General features: G+C 44.7%; 1 long non-coding RNA gene across 1 annotated transcript; it reads right to left on the bottom strand.

The window, feature by feature from the left end:
• Positions 1-8,139: 8,139 nt before the first annotated feature.
• On the bottom strand, positions 8,140-20,287 carry LOC126507767 (uncharacterized). The gene is made up of 3 exons (XR_007593631.1): positions 20,167-20,287; positions 18,477-18,703; positions 8,140-9,045 (listed from the first exon to the last, which is right to left on the bottom strand). It is a non-coding gene; the product is annotated as an uncharacterized lncRNA (long non-coding RNA).
• Between the last annotated feature and the right edge of the window lie 1,274 nt (positions 20,288-21,561).

Raw genomic sequence — 21,561 nt, 5'->3', positions numbered from 1 at the left:
TCTTGGAGATGGCATTTGGTAAAGAAAACCAAGAAAGGAGTCGTACCTTTTCTTGTTGTTTCTTTCCTTTCATGGTAACAGATGATCTGAAATCCTGGAGTCATTCAGGCTCAATTCAGCAGGCATTTTTTATTCATCTTCCACCATCTCCCCCACATCATGCATTTGCCAATGGGGGGAAGGGGGTTCCTATTTTTATTCTGTCCGGTACAGTCACCTCCTACCAAAGTCATTATTACTTCTTCATGTTGCTCAGACCAAGGTTTTTATATATTTTTATATACGAGCCAGGGAATGCATTTTGCTTGTTTGCTTGCTTGCTTGCTTGCTTGCTTGCTTGCTTGCATAGAGACTCTGAGGTTCCATCCAGGAGGAGCAGAATCAAAGTCCCGTGCAGGGCACAGGAACCTGTATTTGGATGCTTCCTAAGAAAAGGCAGAAGAAAGACATTTGTGATTCCCAGTCTGACCATCTTCTCATAGCCTGACCTGTAGGAAAAAGTAGCAGAAGAGGAGTAAATTATTCAAATAAGCTGAAGATCAGAAGAAAACAGGGAGCCACATTTCTCATATTTCCCCCTTCACCCCCCACCCCCGCCACTCAATGAACACACAGGATACAAGGAACTGGTCTCTTCAGAAAAAATGTAAAGAATATTTTCTAAGTTATTAAAAATAATGAAGGGAACAATGGTAACTGGTAGGTTCTAGGAATTGACCTCCCCAAATCAAATTATTCTGGCATTAGAAGCAGTGGAAGCCTTCTCTAGTTACTAGTTATTAACTTCCAGTTACTCTACACCCATCCCTCTCTTAACTAGCTGGTTTATTGTTTTGATACAAAAACTCACTCTATAGAGAAGGCCAATTTCAAATTAGCAATTGTCCTGAATACTGGGATGACAGCTGTGTGGCACCACACCTGGCTTCTGCTCTCTCTCTCTCTTTTTATAAACACATAAGCATGTGTGGTATCACCTGTAACCCCAGCATTTGGGAGGCTGATGCAGGAGAGTTTTCAGGTTTGAGGTTAGCTGAGGCTGCATGAGATCATCTCAAGAGGAAATAAACAAGTAAATACAACCAGAATTATCCCTAGACATAGGACAAAAACTTGTCAAACGCACCAATAGAAAGCTTCATACATAAAACAGGTAACAGATAACAAAGGACCAGTTTTAAAAGTCTAATAACTTTATGAGATAAATTTAGACAATAAAGAGTTACAAAAATGTTAATGATAAAGTCTTCATAGACTGAAAATGTAATAGCCCAAGTGAAGATACAAATCAAGGAAATGCTTCCAGATAGCCAACAAAGCATAACAAAAGACAACAAAAGAAAATCTGTCAGAGCCAGGCATGGTGGCCCATGCCTTTATTCCCAGCACTTGGGAGACAGAGCACATAAATCTATTAAGGCTTAATACTTACTTAAAGCCACAAAAAGTTAAACTTTTACCTACTAAAAGCAAGAAATCTGTAGATAATGTAGTTACAAACAGAATATCCATCAATAAATGTCATTTCATCTACCAAAATCCATGAAAAATTTTGAGACTTTTTTATATTGAGGTAGCCAAACTGGCCCCAATTCATAATCCTTGACAACTTGTTTGGAGATTCTGGCCGGGGAGCGCAGCCACCCTTGATGGAAGACCGTCCTCCTCCATTGAGAAGGGTCCAGCCAGCAAGCAAGCAGCTTTGGGAGGGGCACACATGGAGCTCTGAGGGAGGAAGGGGACACCTGTCTAGCCAGTCAGATTAGCTGAATCAACTCTGGCGATCAATGGGGTGACAGGCATCACAACCAAATCTCCCTTGCACCCCCAACTCATAATCCTTTAGTCACTGCCTCCCTACGAGTGTGTAACAACTCACCAGTTCCCAGCACATTGGTAAGTTCATGGGAAATTGTGGTACTTTTCTTTAGTAAACTTGAATATTACAAATATAACAAAAACCCCAACCAAAATAGAAACAGTGTGAAGATTACATTGGTGTCTACAAGTAGCAGGAGAAGGGGTAGAAGATGGCTCACCAAGTGAAAATGCTTGCTGCCAAATCTGATGACCTGACTTAAATCCCTGGGACTCAGGCCTTGGGCGAGAAAACAGACTCAGGTTGTCCTCTGAGAAAGCCTCTTTTGCATATCTGGGTGGTTTGGCTGGTTTAGAAGGAGGGAATGACTCAGCTTGAATATAAAGTGCAAGGGTAGCTGGTTATAACAACAGCAAAACTAAACAAGCTGAAAAGAATTCTTTTGTAATTCAAAGTACATATTTTATTTCACTTTGGTGCAAAATACTGTCTCATGTTGTCTTAGTGAGTAATGAATATGTATCCTCACCAATATTGTTTATTATTGTGTATGTGTATGTGGGATTGTGTGTGCACAAGAAGACTTCATCACAGTGACAGTACACTGATATTTTATGTGACCATCTTGTCTTTTACTTTTCCGATATTTCAGACCGAAAGATGAATAAACAAAGCAGAATCAACAGGACAGCTGGCCTGGAGCTGGTGAAGTTATGTTGCTGTTGAGAACAGGGATGTTTAAAACTGTTCATAGATTGACTCAGAGACCTTCCAAACACAGTCTCTCACATTCAGAGGGGGCATTGCTTTAGGTCCAGAATCTGACCCAGAAACTAGTTTCTCAAGGCTCTGTAGGTAATTTCAATACTAAATCTGTTGGGGGCAACATTGCTTTGCTCCAATAACAAAAACTTACCTTATATTTATTTATCTATTCTTTTATCTGCAGTGCTGGGATCAAACCCGGAAAGCCCTGCCTGCTATGCAAGCTTTCCACCTCTAAACTTTCTGTAACTAACATTTTAAACAAACAAATAAGACACCTGTGTAGAGTAAACAGGCAAGGCAAAGACAAGAGAAATCAAGTTTCGAAATTCTGTTGCCTTCCACCAGAATTCAACATCAGTTTCGGAAGAGGAGTCGGTGCCTTCAGTCTCTGTCCTCAAGCCTAGGTAAGCGCTTCCCTACTCTGTGTAGGACTTTCAGATCACAGGCGCCCGTCGCTGGCAGGTGGCTGGTTTCTAGTTTTATCCGGGACATTCTGCAGCTCCAGTAAGGAGTGAGATTGTACTTCTGGGACAGTTGGTTCAGACTGCACTCGGAGAAATGCTTATCTCTACTTCTCTTCGCTCTAAACTCCAAGGAGGAAGCAAGGAACGTGGCCACTATGAAGACAGATTTCAACAGACCATCCAAACCCCAGGACTTTTCAAAGGGCAAGGCAGCTAATCAACGCCTGAGATGACAGATAGGAGTCGTGATGAAGGTCCTGGTTTTTACAGTAAGTCACTGCCTGTACACCATGCCAGATTCCAACCAGACTTGCGTCACCACAGTTGGGGGTTTGTGACAAGATTAGTTACCAACATACTGAAGTTAACCTTATGAAATGGAGGGCGAAACATAAGATAGAAGTTTGGAACAGCAGATGTAAAATCTGAACGGAGGTCATCTCAAAGTCACTGTTCAAGAACAAAGTCGGTGATTCGTTCCTACTAGCTTCTGACGGAACAATTTCATCTCTAGACCAGTTAGCCCTAAAGAGCAAAGGAACCATGCAGGCAGAATAGTGGGCTTGGTCGGGATTCAAAAGCTGTAAAACGTGTCCTGCTCCGGGAAGCGACAAGTCTGCGGCACACGGAGGGCTCCGCACCAGCGTGCATTGTGCCGGGCTGCCCGCGGCCGGCAGGGCAAGCACCGAGTCGGCGAGGAGCAGTGACTCAGCGCTGAGTCAGAAGCGCGCTACGTGCGGCTGCCAGCGCCGCGGGCTCCGGCTTCGCGACTGCCGGGACCCCGAGCCACTCACCGGTGACGTCCAGGATCCGCAGCCACGTGACCCCCGTTTCCAGGGTTTAGGCTGACGCTTTACCCCCTGTGTTTCCTCAGATCAGAGATGGCTCTGGCGGGATTTTTTTGTTTTGGTTTGGTGGGTTTTTGTTTTGTTTTTGCGTGCGCTTAGAATTTTGATAACCAGCCCACCCCCGCCCATTTTCCCAGCAGGGGAGTGATGCTGTTTCTTTCTTTAAAAAAAAAAAAAATGTTTGCCAATCTTTTAAACGAGGCACCGGAAGAATAAGTTAATAAAACAAAAACGTATGTTGCAAATGTTGTGTCAAATCATCACAGGACTTTGAGGCTAAATTAATGTGGCCACAGTGGAGGCGCAGAACATTGGGCAACTTTGGGGAGTCTTTAACTAGGCTCTGATTTGCTGTGTTAAAGAGAGCAAATCTTTGTTCATTGTACAATTACTTTCTTCTAATCAAGGATTCTAAAAGCTGGAGACATATTTGATAGTGATTTTCTACAGAGAACCGTGGCAATGCAGTGGGTCTCTAGCATCCTGTCCGGACTTTGCCAAGCAAGCATGGTGGTGGAGATGACTGTGGCGAGGCTGTGGTGAGAGCCCACAGTGGGTATTGCATGGTTCAGTGTAGCTGCTCAATAAGATAACCCGTGACATGTCGAGTAATAGTTCATTAGGGACACCTTTGAGCTGATTTTTAAAACAAACACACTAGGTCTTTAGAACCTCTGCCAACTATTGCCAGTTGTTCTGTAGGTTCCGGAGAATTCGGTCCGTCCCTCTGGACCCCTTTGTGTCTGTGAGTTGATGCACAGAGTGCAGCAGGCTTCTGTCCAGAATGCTTTCCCTGCAGGAAGAATTTCCAAGTTGGAGTGACTCTCCAAGTTTATGAACAGATATGACCACAAGGGTTTTGATTTAAAGGAAGTCAAAAACCCCAAGCCGAAATTAGGACGGAAGGAAGGAAGGAAGGAAGGAAGGAAGGAAGGAAGGAAGGAAGGAAGGAAGGAAGGGAAAGGGAGGGAGGGAAAAAGAGAGGGGAAGGAAAGAAAAGGAGAGGAGAGGAGAGGAGAGGAGAGGAGAGGAGAGGAGAGGAGAGGAGAGGAGAGGAGACAAAACTGAGATGGGAGAGCTGAGAAATGGTATGTAGTGTATTTCACCTTCTGATGACAGGAAACATTTAGTTAGCCTTTGAAAATTTGAGAATATTGTATAGAATATTTAAAATATAACTATATTTGTCAGCTGGTATTTGAAAACAGACTTGTTCTGGGTCATCATTCTTACTTAATCCGAATTCATGCTTCGATGGTTTCAGGGTGACTTTGAAGTCTGCATTCATTTTAATGTGTGACCTTGGGTTTGTTTATTAACCTATCTTGTCTTTTGAGAAATGAAGATCATTATCTTTGGTTCATCAGTTTGTAGACTAGACAGGATTCAGTGAGAGGATGACTGAAAACACTAAGCACAATGCTAGGCAAGCGTGTCAAAATCATTCAATCCGTTTGTATCTTCTCACTATTAGTAAATGTGATTGACCAGTTGTTCAGGTGGTACTGTGCTGGTGAACTGGCCTTGGGCAGGCAATTGGCTAGGTTCCAAAGCATCTGGGCATGAATTCTTCGATCATTAGACAGAATCAAATAAACGGAGTCTAAATCAAGAGAGCGCTGCTGGTCCTCATCTAGCCAGAGAGGGGATGACTAAGGCAACCATGGAAGAGCCATTCTTGCATCCTCACAGAGCGTGGGACAGAGCAGCAGATTGGTCCCAGAAGAGAGGACATCACCTTTGCCCTTAGGTTAGAGGTCAGCTCCTGGCTATGCAGCAGTTCTTTATCTCCCTGAGTCAGGAGCTTGCGTCTTTCCAGGTGTAAGCCTGATGAGCTTAGGAGTAGACTGACTGAGGCCAATGGCTGATCTCCCATCAGTTCCTCCAGCAGCTCATGAGAGAGGTAGTCTTGGAATACTGTAATATGTGCTTGGCTTCAACAGATTGGGCCATAACAGACACCGTGGACTTGGTAGTCCCAACAGCAGACAGGTTACACAGTCCCAGAGGCTAATAGTCCAAGGTTAAAAGGAATGAGAAGGACAGTCTCATTCCAAAGCCTCTTTGGTCACCTTGCAGGTGGAGGCTCTCTTGTTGTGTGCTGAAGTGATCTGTTGTTTGTGAGAGGACTGCTGTGTGTCGGGAGGAGGGTGTACAAATACAAATTGTATTTGTGCAAAATACAAAAGGAAAAAGCACCATCAATGTCCTTTAAATTTTTAGATGTCTTTTATTTGGAATTCTAGATTAAAACACAGTGTGCTTGAATAGGCCTAGGACAGCTGGGATTTTGGCAGGAAGAAGGAAACAGCCATGGAACAAAAGCGGGCTGATAACTTCAGTCAGATTACTTCAGGCGTTTTTCTGGTAAGGATGCAAGAGGACTGACTACTTCCTTATTACCATGATTTGGTTGCCTGGGCCCTTTCCAGTTAGTTAGATATGGGACTCCTTTTTCTGGAAAAGCTTGTCTGTTTGGTGTTTGTCTGCTCCCTTAACTTTTCAGTAGTGACACTTAGCACCTACGACTCCACTTGGATTGATCTACCAGGGAATACTATGGAAGTTTAAAGATAAGCAATGGTCTCCAGCTGTAGTGTAGAGGGAGGACACGATCCAGGCCACATAGATAACTTTTAAAGGTTCTCCCAAAAGAAAGTGGCTGCAGCTGGGCAGTGGTGGCGCATGCCTTTAACCCAGGACTCAGGAAGAAAAGGCAGATGGATTTCTGTGAGTTCGAGGCCAGGCTGGTCTACACAGCAAGTTCCAGGAAAGCCAGAGCAGTTACATAAAGAGTCCCTGTCTTGAAAAACAAAACAAACAACCTCCCCTTACCCAAAAGAAAGCAACTGCTTTGAACATTATTCCAGTCCTACTACTAACTGGAGTGCATTTTGTGTGGTAAATATTTGTTGCAATGATTTCCATGTATCTCTTTCATAAATTCATTCAGTAGTCTCTGCGATTTCAGTTTCAGGTCACAGAACCTTCATGGTGCTCATCTCGCCTTCTCGAATTTTGTTCATGATGCTGACCCTCTCCTCTCTACCTGCTCAAATACAGCTCCATCTCAGTACACAGGTAAAGCCCTGCTTCCCCTGGGAGGCCGAGCCTCACGGAGCTCACTCCACATCAGACTAGTAAAACACATCCACTGTCTCTGCCCCAGTATCTTCTTTTTGAATGATTACTCTTGCTACCATTATTTGCAGCATTGGAGAGTGAACTTACTCACACCCAGCAGTCAAGCAGTACGCCACTCCTAGCCACTGTCTAGTCCTTCTCAGCCCTTGAGCAAGCCAGCCTTTGTAGACAGTTTGATGGAAAGGGATATAACCTACACCCTCCCCTGTTAACCAAATCAAGGAATAATGACAGTTCATACCATGTGTATCCAGGAGAGAGTAAACATGGCTCCCTGCCCCAGTTCAAATTATTATCTGAATTTTTGCTGAATTTTCCTCAGGGAAGCCCTGAACTCCGGCCTTTCAGAATTCTACCTTTGTTTGTTTGTTTGCTTGTTTGTTCAAGACAGGGTTTCTCTGTAGCTTTGGAGCCTGTCCTGGAAATCACTTGGCAAAACAGGCTGGCCTCAAACTCATGGAGAGCCACCTATCTATATCTTCCCAAAAGCTGGGATTAAAGGCATGCACCACCATCGCCTGACTCAAGAGAGGAATTCCAGGGCATCGTGGGACTATCTTCGATTGTCCAGAATCATCCTCACTGGAGGCCTTGCTGAATCAAACAGGCCTTGACCCACTAAGGTAACGAATCACCCTGGAGCCCTGAGTGGGAAAGAAACCATCAAAGGGACAGAAAGCGTCACCAGAAGATGACGGTGGTAACGACCTAATCGCCTGTTCCCAACCAAGCTATTCCTTTGGGATTTTCCACAGCCAGCCAGTGCAGATCCTACGGCTGGCACCCATCCCAGTAAAGAAGCACACTTGTTTTCAGTATCCTTAGCAATTTCCTGGATGCTGAAGAAAGCTGAGTCATAGGAAAACATCTTTCCCATTTCTTCAAAGGTCCAAGCTGTCTTAGTGTCAAAGACGGTCATTTATGACTGACTTCACTCTTATACATAATTTACATGGTTCTGAGTCCCAGATGACTGCTAGATCTGCATTTCTCCATGAGCTCTGAAGAACCTTGGTAATTTGGGGGTAGCCAACAGCTTGTGCCACAGGGTATTAGTCCCCGATGGCTGCAAGGACACACTGTGCCTACTGGAAAAGTTGCTAAATGTTGGCCTGCACATGGCTCTTCTTAGCAAGGAGCTTACGGAAAGGAGAGATCTGTGTGAATTAGCACAGGCCTAACTTACTGATATCTGGCCAGATACTTTTGTGCTTTCTTGCATAGCCAAGTTGGGCCTGCCTCTAGCTAAATGTTTATGTTTCCCTGGGAAAAACCTACCTTCTAATGGGAGAGGAAGATGGCTTTCAAGATCAAAATTCAATGAAAATTCAAGAAATCCAAATGAATCTAACAGTGATCTTGAAAAGCTTTAGAAGACCCACTGTTAGGACGCTGTTAGCTACAGGTTGCATTAGTGTGGGGAGGCTGTAGTTGAACAGTAAATCGCCTGCTGTGTGACGGAAGCTGCAGCACGCCGCTCCCGCCAGCAGAAGAGACGACTACAACAGGATTCTTCTCAGAACACACTTTATTGGAGCACTTACACTTGAGGTTGTAAAGAGGCAAAAGACCCTGTCCCCGTGAGGCAGAAGAATATATACGGTGCCAGACAAAGCCCTGACGTGTCATCAACCCAATGGCTCAGGCCAGAATGGAGTGATCGTGCTTAAATTATTATTGGCCAGATCGGATGGCCAGATCGAAATACTCCCCGCCCTGGGGGGGCTCTTGCGCGCATGCGCTGTGGGCGCGCATGCGCACAAGTTGCGCACAAGCTGTCAAGTTTGACGTGGAACAGCAAATGGCGCCCAGGCCCCGTGCCCCTGACATGACAGCGCCATGGTGCGCGCTACATCTCCGCGCGCTACAGGAAGCCATTACTAGCTGTGACAGTGACGAGATTTGCACGGACTCTGCTCTTCTCCGCGACACCTTTCCACAGTACCTCTTGAGGCCGACGAGTACAATATCATCCGGGATTCTTCCAATTTAGATGAATTAACTGTATCAAAAGATTGCATGCATTATTGAGCCACCCAGAAATGAGGCACCTTTAATACCTCTGCTGCCAAACACAGCAAGACCACTAAGGATAACACCTGAGTTGTATTACTCACGGGCTGGCACTCCTATAGGCTTTGCATTTTCATGCTGTGAGGATGGAAACATGATTGCTAGGATTGCCCAGTCACTTTTTATTTTTGGTTATAGTCTCTCTGTGTATCTCTGCTTAGTCTGAACTAATTGTCTAGACCAGACTGACCTCAAACTCACAGTCTTAGAGATCTGCCTGCTTCTTCCACCCAAGTGCCACTACGTTCAACCTGCCCAGTCACTCTTGAATAAGAGGTGAGAGATGCTTAAACCAGAAGTTTGTGTGTGTGTGTGTGTGTGTGTGTGTGTGTGTGTGTGTGTGTGTATTTTGTCTAGTGAATCACTTGGACCAGAGGAAGCCCCAGAGGATTTGCTGCTGACAGGGATTGCAAACACAGTAAACACTTGGTTATCATGACAGCGATGTGTGCGGTCTGGCATGGTAGCTCAATCCATGGATAGTCAATCCCAGCACTTTGGAAGCTGAGACAAAATGTCAGTAAATTTGAGGGCAGCCTGTGCTACATAGCGACCCTGTCTCAATCTCCCTCCCACAGAATGATTAATTAAAGTTAAAAAAGAAAGTGGTCGTTCCAGAATAAACCTGTGTTATGATCAGTTCTTCTACAGGAGCCCTGGCCAGGTGGCATGCTCCAAGCCGAGCTCTTCAGGGAGGTGGCAGGGCGAGGCTCGAGCACACAATGCTTCCCAGCGCTTCAGCAAGGAGGGGGCCTCTGTGAGCCTCTGAGCTGCTCACCCCCTTCTACCCAAGTGAGACAAAGCCTGGGGAACTGGCTTTCTTCATTCCAGACACAAAGCACCATCCTGGATCATGAGGAACTTTGCTTTGACTTTTCCTCAAATCCAAAGAAGCTTAACTCTTTCTGAGAGCACATTCTCAGCAACAAACAAGTGAGCATGTATGAATCAAAATATAGCCAGGGTCAGTGGCTATGTCTGTAATCCCATCACTCAGGTGGCAAATGCAAAAGGTTTGCCTGTGTTTGAAGGCCGCTTGGGCTACACTATAATACCTTGTTTCCAAAACCTAATAGGCTGCATAAATATTTTCCTAGTTAGATTTAACTTGACACAGTCTATAGTCACCCAAGAAAGAAGTCTCAATTGAGGGATTGCCCGGGTCAGATTGGTCTGTGGATGTATCTGCGGGGAATTGATTGTCTTCACTGTCCATTAATGGAGGAGGGTCCAGCCAGTTGTGGGTGGCACCATTCCCTAAGCAAATAGTCCTGGACTGCATGAAAAAGCCAGCTGAGCATGAGCCTATGCCAGCTTCCAAGTTCCTCCTGCATGGTGCCTGCTCCAAACTCCCGCTTTGACTTCCCCCTATAACTACCTGCCACCTGTACGGTCACATAAACTTGCCTTACCCTGAGTTGCATTTGGTCAGAGAGTTTTATCATAGCAACAAATAACACCAGAACACACACACACCATGGAGGTTCACATTAAATACTAAGACTGACAATCACTTCATGAACATCTCCTTAGCCTCTAAACACAGTAATAGCAGCTGGATATAACATACATCCATACAATAGGTAACTATATCAATCAAAACTTCAGACAGTCAAAATTCATACACACAATGGTAAGAATAGTCTATTTATTTAATAATCATGGTAATTATGATGACCATGCTGGTGTTGATGATGATAAACAGTATTTACTAAATGCTTAATGGTTTTATATCTCATTTAATCATGACAATATTCACAGCATTTTTGTTCTTTGTTTATAGAAGAGGAATTCCAGGCTGAGGAACTCGCCCATGTCATCCAGCTGTTAAGTGGATGAGCCAGGATTTAAGCCCAGATCTGTATGCCTCCCAGGCCTGTCATACTATGAAAAGCACACAGACAAGACACTTATTTAGTCAGGCAATGTCTGTGCATATCACGGTGAACAAAACATTTCCATATAAAGACGCATATGGATGTGGCTTGGTTTCTCTATTGTTGCTTTTATTCAACTCCACTAAAGACCCCAACGTCCACTGTCAGTAAAGAACTGTGTTTTATTCAGATCTCATTCTCTTCGGGATAGTTTTTACTTTGGATTATTCTTCTCTACCTTCTCTTGCTACCATTTGGGGAATGTGTTACTAAGGGAAAAGCACTGAAAGAGAAGGAGAAGGAGCAGAAAGGTCGAGGGTGTTAATGAGAATAAGCAGGGATCTTCTGGGAACCAAGTGGGCACTGGGAAACCTGGCTGCTATACTTCAATCCCTGATGGTGTAATTGGCCCTGCTGACCTCCAATGTTGCTGCCGAATCTGTAAGTTGTGGATGTATATCTCAGGAATAGGCATTCTATCTCCCTTTCCATGGGCTTCTTTGGGCCCCTTAGCTGCTCTCATTCCAAGTGCCCCTTTTAAAAACTGTGGGATTATTCGGGTGAGGTGCAGAGACACTGCCTGTAATTCCAGCTACTAGAGAAGGGGAGGCAAGAGGATCAAGAGTTGAAGTCAGTCAAGGCAAGGCAGCAAGGCCTGTCTTGTCTCTAAATAATAAATAAAAACAATCAAGTCATTAATTATACTATGAAAAAAGACCCACCCTGTGGAAGGGTATGACACTGCCAGATCCTCCCCTCTGTTGTCCCTGGTCCCTAGATGTCACATCACAGGCCGTCTCTCTGACCTGTGTCTCCTCAGGCTCATCTCTGAGAACAGAGGCAAATCTTCCATGTTATACATATCCAATCTTAAATGTGTCAAGTTTCTAAGATTGGAAACAGGTAGCAAGGAAACCTGAATAGGATCCCCTTTGAACCTTTGCTCCTTCAGACTACAGAAGTCTCCATCCCTCTCAATGCTGGAGAAAGAGCCATTCTGTTGAAGGTGGTCCATGACCAATGCTCAGTAACCTGGCTCCTGCAGGCACAAGTCTGGCATCTTACAAGGCCCCCACTCTTGTGAGTGATGGCTTTCGGGTTTCTCCTCTCCATTTTAGCCTCAGAAATGCTGCTGTCTCCTTTCGCTCTTGTCCACACCTCCCTCCTTCTCAACGGGTATGCTCCACTGCCCTAACAGGCAGATGTGGGTACACAGAAGGATAGGAAAGGAAAGCTTCAGCTGGTAGTTGTGCTACTTGTGCCTCCAGGTGTGTGTGTGTGTGTGTGTGTGTGTGTGTGTGTGTGTGTGGTGTGATCTGTTTTTTTTTATTATTGTCTTCCATGGGGGCTGTGGACCAACCTCAGCTTCCCCCATAAATTCAAGGCTAGCAGTTGCTTTTCACACATATTCAGGCTGTGTTGCCTCTAATGGCTTGAAACTACCACGGGAGGGGGTGCGAGCCTCTAAGGATTTGCAGCTACACTTTCACTAGCAGGGAAGCAATTAAGATGTGTGAAAACGCACTCTTTCGTGTGTGTGAACGACTAATCAGGCTGACTTTTTTTTTTTTTTTTTTTTTGCCTAAAGGGCTAATTACCTTTTGTGCTAAGAATGATATGAAGGTAAACTATGAAGTTGTAACCACTGCAAAGTTTAATTCCCATTTCCACTGAGGTTCAGTCATTGAAGTCTTCATCTGACTGCTGTGGGACCTTGTTTAGGGTTTGGAACACGAACACCTGAGTGTCATGATTGCATGGTCTCAGTCATGTTTCATGTCAGCGGTTACACCCTCTCTGCATGCACTAGGTTCTGCAGGTCACTTCCAAGGTTTGTTTTCCTTCTTGAGACCCACAGAACCCCAGCACAGGGCAAGCCTTGCGCAAGAAGACAAAGTATAGCTGGTCCCTCCTCCAATTGCAGTCTGCACCTACAAAGTGTTGACAGTCATCACCTCTAAAGAGTGACGCGGAAGACGTAGAGGGGTACGTTTGCCTTCGATTTACACAACTCTGTGCTTGCATTCCTTTCCCAAGTCTACTATCCTGGTGTGAAGTACATTTGCTCTTTGCCCTGCTTCTAATTACGAGAATCCTAAAACCATGGAGTTTTTTGAGTGTTGGTGTCTTCTCCCACTCAAAATATGTGCTGTATACTGGTCTCAGCCCCAGTGCTTCTTTTAAAAACTGTAGGATTGTTCAGGTGCAGACACAGCCTGTGTTGCCCAGGGGAGTCAGAAATTCCAGGTCATCCTCAGTTCCAGGAGGAGTTTCAGGTCAGCCCGGACTAAATGAGACTCATTCCTAAACCCCTTTCCCAAGAACAAACAAACAAACAAGCAAAACCATTCCTTTGGGGCAATATCGGGTTCATGGTAATGAGGCAGAGCAGGCCAGGGCTACAGGGACCCTCCGGTTGGGACCAGACACAGCAAAGATCTATGGATCACCAGCCTGGAGGTTTAGAACTGTAGGCACCACCCGTCAGCCTTCAGGAACTGGGGTGAGATGTGGCAGAAAGCCCTAGAAAAATGACCCAGAGGTCAAGAGCACTGGCTGTTTTTCCAGATGACCTAGGTTTTACTCTCAGCACCCACATGGCAGCTCATAGCCACCTGCAACTCCAGTTCCAAGAGATTCAGTGCCTTTCCAGGTTCATATGTAGTATACAGACATACATGCAGGCAAAACACACAAACACATAAATAGTTTAAAAAGCTGTGGGGACCACCAAGCAAGTTTTGGAACCCCTCTAGCCAGGAAACAAGGCTGTCCTGGTGGTTACACCTAAAGAGGAAGTGAAAACTGTGTGCTCCCTCTTGCCCTTCCCCGCCGACCTCACATGGCCTCTCCATCTAGCTACTTGTCTATAACCTTATAGTAAGCCGGGAACTGAAACGCTTTGCCTCTCTGAAATGGGTGAACAATACTAACGAGTTATTGGATGTAGAGACCAGGCTGTAAGAACCTTGATTTGTCGCCTGCTGTCAGAAATACAGGTTACTACCTTGAACTTAAAACCTTAGCCTGCAAGATTTGAACTGGTTCCAGGTAGACTGTGCCAGAATTAAGTGCAGTGAGTGCATCCTCAGTTGGTGAGAGCTAGCAAACTGTCTACCTGAGGAAAGCCCGCGTCTGTCGGTCGCTCACGTGTTCTGTGTCTATTCTGAGAGTGAAGAAAACAAGTTTTAATTTTTCCCCTGTCATCTGTCAAAGGACTAATGGCAACAGGTTAATGATCCTAATTGATTTTATCCTCCATCTTGTGATTACATAAAGTACAATAGGTTGTTGGGCTGAGCTCAGCTGAGTAGGTTGATTATACGGAGAGTGAAGAGCTAAGAAAAATAAAAACCAAAGAAGAAAGAGCAGACTGGACAAGGTTACATGTTACAGCCTTGGCACCCAGGACACAGACCCTGTGTGAGGCAAGACCCTGTCTGTCTCAAAAAAAGTGAACGAGTCATTTTAAGTTACTCTCCCTAATTGCTTAACTTAAAGTTACTCAAATCACTTCATTTGTATAAGAACTAGCTTAACTATCAAGGCAACTGAACATGACCTAGTTAAGACATTTCTGTTATATTTCTAAACCTAATTCTTAATTCCTCAGAAGGCCAGATACAGATTCTTTGCAGCTGGGGACACAGAGCTTCAGTGTGGAAGATTCCGCCTGATTTGAGCCTGTACTACTGGGACACAGTGCGACAGCTGAACCCAAAGCAACTTCCACAAACACTGTGACAATAAAAGGACGTCAAATGCCAGCAGTGCAAGGGGCACATCATGCTGGGAGTTAGTTTGTAGCTGTTTGCTTCCATCCGATGCAGGGTTTGGGAAAACCTGATGCAGTATTTGGTTATGCAGGGAAAACAAAAATGAAAAAAAAAAATTGAACAATGGCCGAAACGTGAGGTCTTTGCAAGTCTTACAAAAGAAAAAGAAAGGGAGGGAGGTAGGAAGGAAAGAGAGCGACAGAGACAGAGTAGAATGGGAAGGGGTAAAATACGCATCCAGGTAACTCCCTGAAAGGTTTGGCCTCCTCAGCTTCACCCCGACTCTCACCCAGCACGTCCCTTCCAAGGTTGACCCAACTCTCAGCAGCATGAAAATCACATCTTAATCCTACCTCAGCCCAGCCAGCCAGAAATGCGGCATATTAATGAAGAAAAGGCTGTGTTGCGAGTCCAGTTCTTTGCTTGACACGCTGCCCTGGCACCTTTCCTACTGACATGTGCCACTCCTGGAGTGCTGGGTCACTCCACCCTCAAGCTAACTCCTGGCTGAACTGGGGGCATCCTGGCTCCTGCAAAGGAGAAAGAGGCCTCAGTCCTGCTTTTCACACTTGAACTGTTCCTTCTGCATGAAAGCCAAAAAATGCAACCTATCTGGAGCACCGGCCAGGATGTCGATGCTGCCAGGCAGTTTCTGGCTCGCTGGACCACTGCCTCCAACTTCTGGATCCAGAGGATACACAAAGGACCAACCTCCTGCAAGGCAGACCTTGCTAACGTCACTCATCCCCAAACATTTCTTCCTTTGCCACAATTTTTGCTTGGTAATGAGTTTTATACTTTGTAAAAATATATTATACATCTAGACTAGTATTATATAGATGAAATATAAGAAATGGATGTAATATTCATTTAAAAATAATGACCTTGGAAATTATAGGAGATCTTAGAGGAGGTGGAGTTTTATTTTGGTTCAGATTAAATCTTAAATCTTCACAGAAGTTGCTGTGACATGAGATTCATTGTGTCCTCACCACAATTCTAGGATCATCGTGTTCTTTCTCTGCATAGAATTGTCTTGTGTGTTGGCTTTAAAATGATGTGAATGATTCTTAATTCATAGAGAATGGTCTGTGACTTAGAGTAGATGAACATGTTTACTGCTCCTATTAACACAAGGTAGTCTAGGAAAACACATAGTAAATCTAAGACTAGTGACAGAGTACACAGTGAAAACCAACCCCACGGTATGCAGATTATCTCAGAGGCTTGCCTCAGGAACCGACAATAAAATCCTAAGAGTGCATTTTACTTCCATATAACCTATTACTGTCCCTTTACATTTAGCCGGAAGATTTACTGTTCAAAACACACTGATGAGTCTGTCACTAGAGCTCTTGCCTAGCATGCACAAAGACCGGGGTTCCATTTCTTGCACCCCATAAAGCTGGGTGCTGAGGTATTGACCTGCAATCCTAGTAGTCAGAAGTCTAAAACTCTTCAGCTACATGATGGGGTCGAGGATAAGCTGCCTTGCATGACTTGTCTCGATTTAAGTTGCTTGAGTACTGGAGTCGGGTCCCCTGATTGCTTGTAGTTTCAGTGTTTAGGGAGTAGTCAGGGAATCCCCAGAGCAAGCTAAATCTGCCAGCTTTGGGCTCAAGTGGGAGGCTTCCTCCCCATGTATAAGGTGAAAGGTCACCAAGGAAGTAATATCCACGTCCGGCCTGCACAGGAGTATGGATACACACTTGTGTGCGTGCACACCCCACCCACCCACACATACACTTACATAGAGTCAGTGAGCTGGTCCGGCACTGCCCGGGCAGCAATGAATTTGATGACTGCAACACACATCGGAAGGAGGATAATATCAAAAGTTGTCCTCTGGTGTTTATGAATGCATCCGCACTTACACACATATGCAAGAAATAGAAAAAAATTTGAAATAGAAAAAAAATGATACATGAATAAGTAGATAGACACATCCCTTTTAGTCTTATTTTTAAAATCAAGAGGATGGACTTTCCTGTAATGCATAGGCCCTGGGTACAGTCTCCAGTAGGCACAAGCAAGCTCACAAAGAGTCACCCCCACTGACAGAGTGGCACTTGCCTGTCTGGAGTCACCACTCAGGCAGAGCCACAACTAGGAGTCCAAAACCTTGTCCCCATAAGTAGCAAACTTAAGAGTCAGAGAAAAACTAACCCTCTGTGGTGGTTTGAAAGAAATGGCCCCCAAAGGGAGCAATACTATTATGAGGTGTGGCTTTGCTGGAGTAGATGTGGCCTTGTTGGAGGAAGTTTGTCACTGAGGGGGTGGGCTTTGAGGTCTCCTATGCTCAAGCTACACCTGGTGGCACAGTTCACTTCCTGTGGCATGAGAATCAAGATGTGTCTGCCTGCATACCTCCATGTCCCACCATGATGATCATGCACTAGACCTCGGAAACTGTAAGATAGCCCCGTTAAATGTTTTCCTGTATAAGAGTTGCCGTGCTACACCTCCTAGTGCCTCCGCCTCCCAATGGCTGAGATTATGGATGTTTGTCACCAAACCTGGCAACCAAAGGGCAAATTTCCATCAGCCAACGCCAAACCAAGTATGAAGTTTGTTGAAACAGCCAGCCTCTAAAGCTCACTTTTCCAGACAATTATGTTTTATTGTTCAGATTCGTTAAGCACTAAAACCTTAAAAAACAACAACAAAAAAAAAACCAGGGAGCTGGACAGATGGCTCAGTGGGTAAAAGCATGTAATACTTTCCCACAGAGCTCAAGTTCCATTCCCAGCAACCATACAAGCAGCTCCCAAGCACCTGAAACCCCAGCTGCAAAACATCTGATGCCTCTGGGCTCTGAGAAAGCCTGTAATGTATGGCATATTCTCCAGCACACGTACACACACACACACACACACACACACACACACACACACATGCGCGCGCGCACTGTTAAAAATAAAATCGTAAAAACCTTCTTTTACCTCTGCATATTTGTCATACACATATCAAAGTGTGTGTGAGGTCAGAGGAGAATTTGCAGAAGACAGTTCTCTCCTTACACTGTGTAGGGTCTCGTCACTAAACTGATTGTCAGGCTTGAAGGCAAAGCCCTCCACCCACTGAGCCACATTGCTGACCCCGTTGCTTCAATTCTTAATGCCATGTCAGAGCTTTGTCTCCGGTTAGTGTGCCTCATATGGGAGACCTGTAAGCACCATTCCAGCGCTGCTCACCAGAGGTGGAAGCAGACATCTGTGGGAGGGCAGAAGAACTGCTAACACCACGGGAGCTGTTCACAGTGGCTGGAGAAAAGACAGAATGGGAGTCTGATTGCTTTTGCTTTGTTTTTGTTTTTCTCGTTGGTAATTTTACTGACTGTTTCACAACAGAAAAGCACAAGTTTAAGTTATGACTGGGACTATGAGTGGTGAGTGACCCCGGCTCCACAGCTCTCCAATCTGAGTTGTGGCTGGGACTATGAGGGGTGAGTTACCCCGGCTCCACAGCTCTCCAATCTGAGTTGTGGCTGGGACTATGAAAGGTGAGTGAGCCCAGCTCCACAGCTCTCCAATCTGCGCAGTTCACACTGCAGCCCTGGAAACAAGCTGCAGCTTCTTGTTTTCAAGCTGGCCATGCCCCTACATGTGCTGACCACATAAATGACGAACACTGGCAAGTAAGGACATCTGAACTTCCCTTCACTTGTTCCCAATTTGACTGGGGGAGAAAATAGAAAGTTTTCTTACGAGATTAGACATCACTTATGCTTGACTCTTCAGATGAAGCAAGCTAGTGAACCCGTCCGAGGAAAACTTGCATTTCTCAAGACTTCATTGCAGCCACTCCTCATCAAGGGAAATGAGTATGGATGTGAAGTCACATTAAGCTCTGTGTCTCTGCTCCTGCGCTGGGAAGCTTCACTTGGTGTGCTTGTTGACACACGAGACTCTTCCTTTTTAGACGTCCAAGCAGACTGAAAAACAAATTGCAAAATCTCATGAACACTAAGAAATATTGCATCACTCCACCCTGCCTCCACACTTTCCCCACTGTGGGCCCGGAAGATTTCCTCACATCTGAGTACATCAGCAGCGTGAACTGACATTAACACTGGAGTCCTTTCTAAAGCACTGCTTCCCAACCACCATCTACGGGATGGAGTCGCTGACTCGCGGGACGTTTGCCTCACTCTGATCTAAACAGAGTGGAGAGGAAGAACTGATAGCTTCTGTTGTCAATAAAACAATACTAAGACACCGTGTCTGCTATCTCCTATATCTTTCTAGTATGTCAGTAAGCAGTAAAGAAGTTCTGTTAAAGACTACTGCAAAGAAGATGGGCAGAGGCGATGCATGCCTTTAATCCCAGTATTGAGAGGCAGATGCACTTGGATCTCTGAGTTTGAGAATAACCTGGTCTACAGAGTCAGGACAGGAAGAGCTACACAGAGAAACCTGTCTCAAAAAACCAAACCAAACAAACAAGCAAACTAAAAGCACAATGCTGTCCCCTCCAGCAGCTTTTTTTTTTTTTTTAAAAAAAGGGTGAGTTTAGGGCCATTCTAATTGGTGGAAGCATCACCAGGCAGAAGGGAAGGCCAAAGAACCCCAAAAGAGAACTGCAAGATAGATTATTTGTGTGGTAATAATGGATGTGGCCCCAGAGAAACCGTTAGTTCTTGTCAGGCTTTGCTATTTTACCACCCTCACCAATAACGATCAATATCTGTTAAGCTATTTGTTATTATAAACATTTCTAGTCTTAATAATTTTTCTCTGTTTCTAGTATAGCGATGTTTGGTACATTGAAGGCAATCAGTCAATAACTGTTTATTGAATCAACGAATGAGTGAATGACAATAAAGAGGTAAAAATTACTACTTAAGGAAAAACAATTTGACTTTTGTTTTGCTGTGCAAAAGTATCCCTTTATAACTAGCTATATTTAATTTCTTTTTTTTTAGACACAGATTTTCCATTGTTTTACTTCTCTCTCTTCTGCTTAGAGCTAATAACTCGGGACCTTTGTGTAAGTACCATGATACTTGCATACAGTGTCTGCACAGCCTCCCTTCTGCTCCTGCTTAACTGTAGGAGTTGATGCTACAAAACAGCTATCACAGCATATAGTTTGGAGCATAATAATGAGGGTACGTGTCTGCACATAGTACAGACACATTTCTTGATGTTTTGGCTTGGTTGAGTTTGGAAGCAGAGTCTGTGGTGCAGAGGGTAGACCAATTATGCCTCTCGGCCAGTGTGACCTTTCCAGAACTCCGGTTGACAGCAAGAGCTTGAGAGCTCTTTATGGTTGAAGGGGGAGAAGACTGGCAGCCATTGTTTCCCCAGGGTGACTGCAGTGTGTGGTACTGAAGCGGGCCTTTATCTCCAGCTCGCTTCTGTTTATCCATTTGGAAAGGAGAAAAACAGTACTCACTGGTCTGGTATGGAAGTGATTGCCAAGAACCTTGTGATCCACACAGGGAAGGTGACACCAGCTGCTACAGCTTACAGACGTTTCCCTGTGGCTAATAGGAGCTCGGTACTTTTGGAGATGCTGAACAAGAGAAAAAAATCAGAAATAGATTTATAGATTTTCACAGTATGTACACATTTCTTCACTATGTTAGCAAACATTCTTTAGCCTGAAGTTTCAGACCATAAGTTCATTTATCCCAGTGTTTCTTGACCAGGGTATGCTACAGTCCTTGTGGAATCTACAATTGTTCTGGTTCCTCCGTATTCTTTATGGTACGGAACTAGTCCTTGTGTCCAATTTTTTTCTTTCTTTTCTTTTTTTAATGGAAAAAAAGGGGGTATTGAAAGAAACAGGGTAAGTAGGAGGAGGAATGAGAGGAAGAGGAGGAGGCAGTGGGGAGGGAGAAGGGAGGAGAGGAAGGAAAGGAATGGTGGATATTGAGTTAGTAAGCATGACATCAGAAAAAGTCTTCATGTTCTAGCATCTTTTTATGTGTTTTTGTTTTCAAGTGATATTAGATCTTTAAACTATTAAAGATATGCCTCAAGGTAAATTTCTTTGCACAGCATTGCAGTAGACACTTCCAAGGTTTTCCTGGGCCATTTTACAGTCTAGAGGCAATCCCTGGTGCATTTCTTATCTAATCTATAGGTCTTGTTTGACATAAACTCAAACCCGTGTAAATTTTCAAAGATCTATATCATGTTGGAGCAGGTATCCTTTGGTATGGTTCCGTACCAAAAAAAAAAAAAAAAAAAAAAAAAACCCAACCAAACAAAACATTGTCTTTCTTTCTGCAGGTTTTCTGGATGTGACTTCCTGGAGACAGAAGTCAAGAGGCTTGTTTCTGCAACCACAGCCGCCAGTAAAATCCCTTTGCCATCAGTGCGCCGGGCTGGTGGTTGCTAACCTCCAGTTTGTTCTTGTCTCTCTTCTTCTCCACTTTGAGAGGGTGGAAGCAAGGGTTTGTGATGTGCTTTCTTTTTTTAGGCAGGGTCTCCAGGCACAGCCCAGGCTATCCTGGAACTCAGTACACAGGTGAAATTGGCCTTGAACTTATCCAGGACCCCCAGGTCTCAGCCTCATAAGCACTAGGCTTGCAGGCATAAGGCACCATGCCTGATCCAATTCTGCTTTTCTACCTAGTAGAAACTTGGGCAGTGGCACTTGAAAAAAAAAACCCCTTCATGGTTTCCACTTTAAAATCTGCTCCTTCAGCTGGAGGGGGCAGGAAAAATTGGAAGGAATAAAATGAAATTTCTGCCTGGCAGCCACTGTTGTGGTCGCTCTCAGTATAGTTTCTCCTTATGACTTTGACAGCTCCCCCAAACACACAGGAGGTAGTGCACCTTG

Source organism: Alexandromys fortis, unplaced genomic scaffold, assembly GCF_014885135.2.
Source record: "Alexandromys fortis isolate MF-2015 unplaced genomic scaffold, M_Fortis_MF-2015_v1.1 scaffold_47, whole genome shotgun sequence".
Lineage (NCBI taxonomy): Eukaryota > Metazoa > Chordata > Mammalia > Rodentia > Cricetidae > Alexandromys > Alexandromys fortis.
This window is presented reverse-complemented; position numbering and strand designations above follow the sequence as displayed.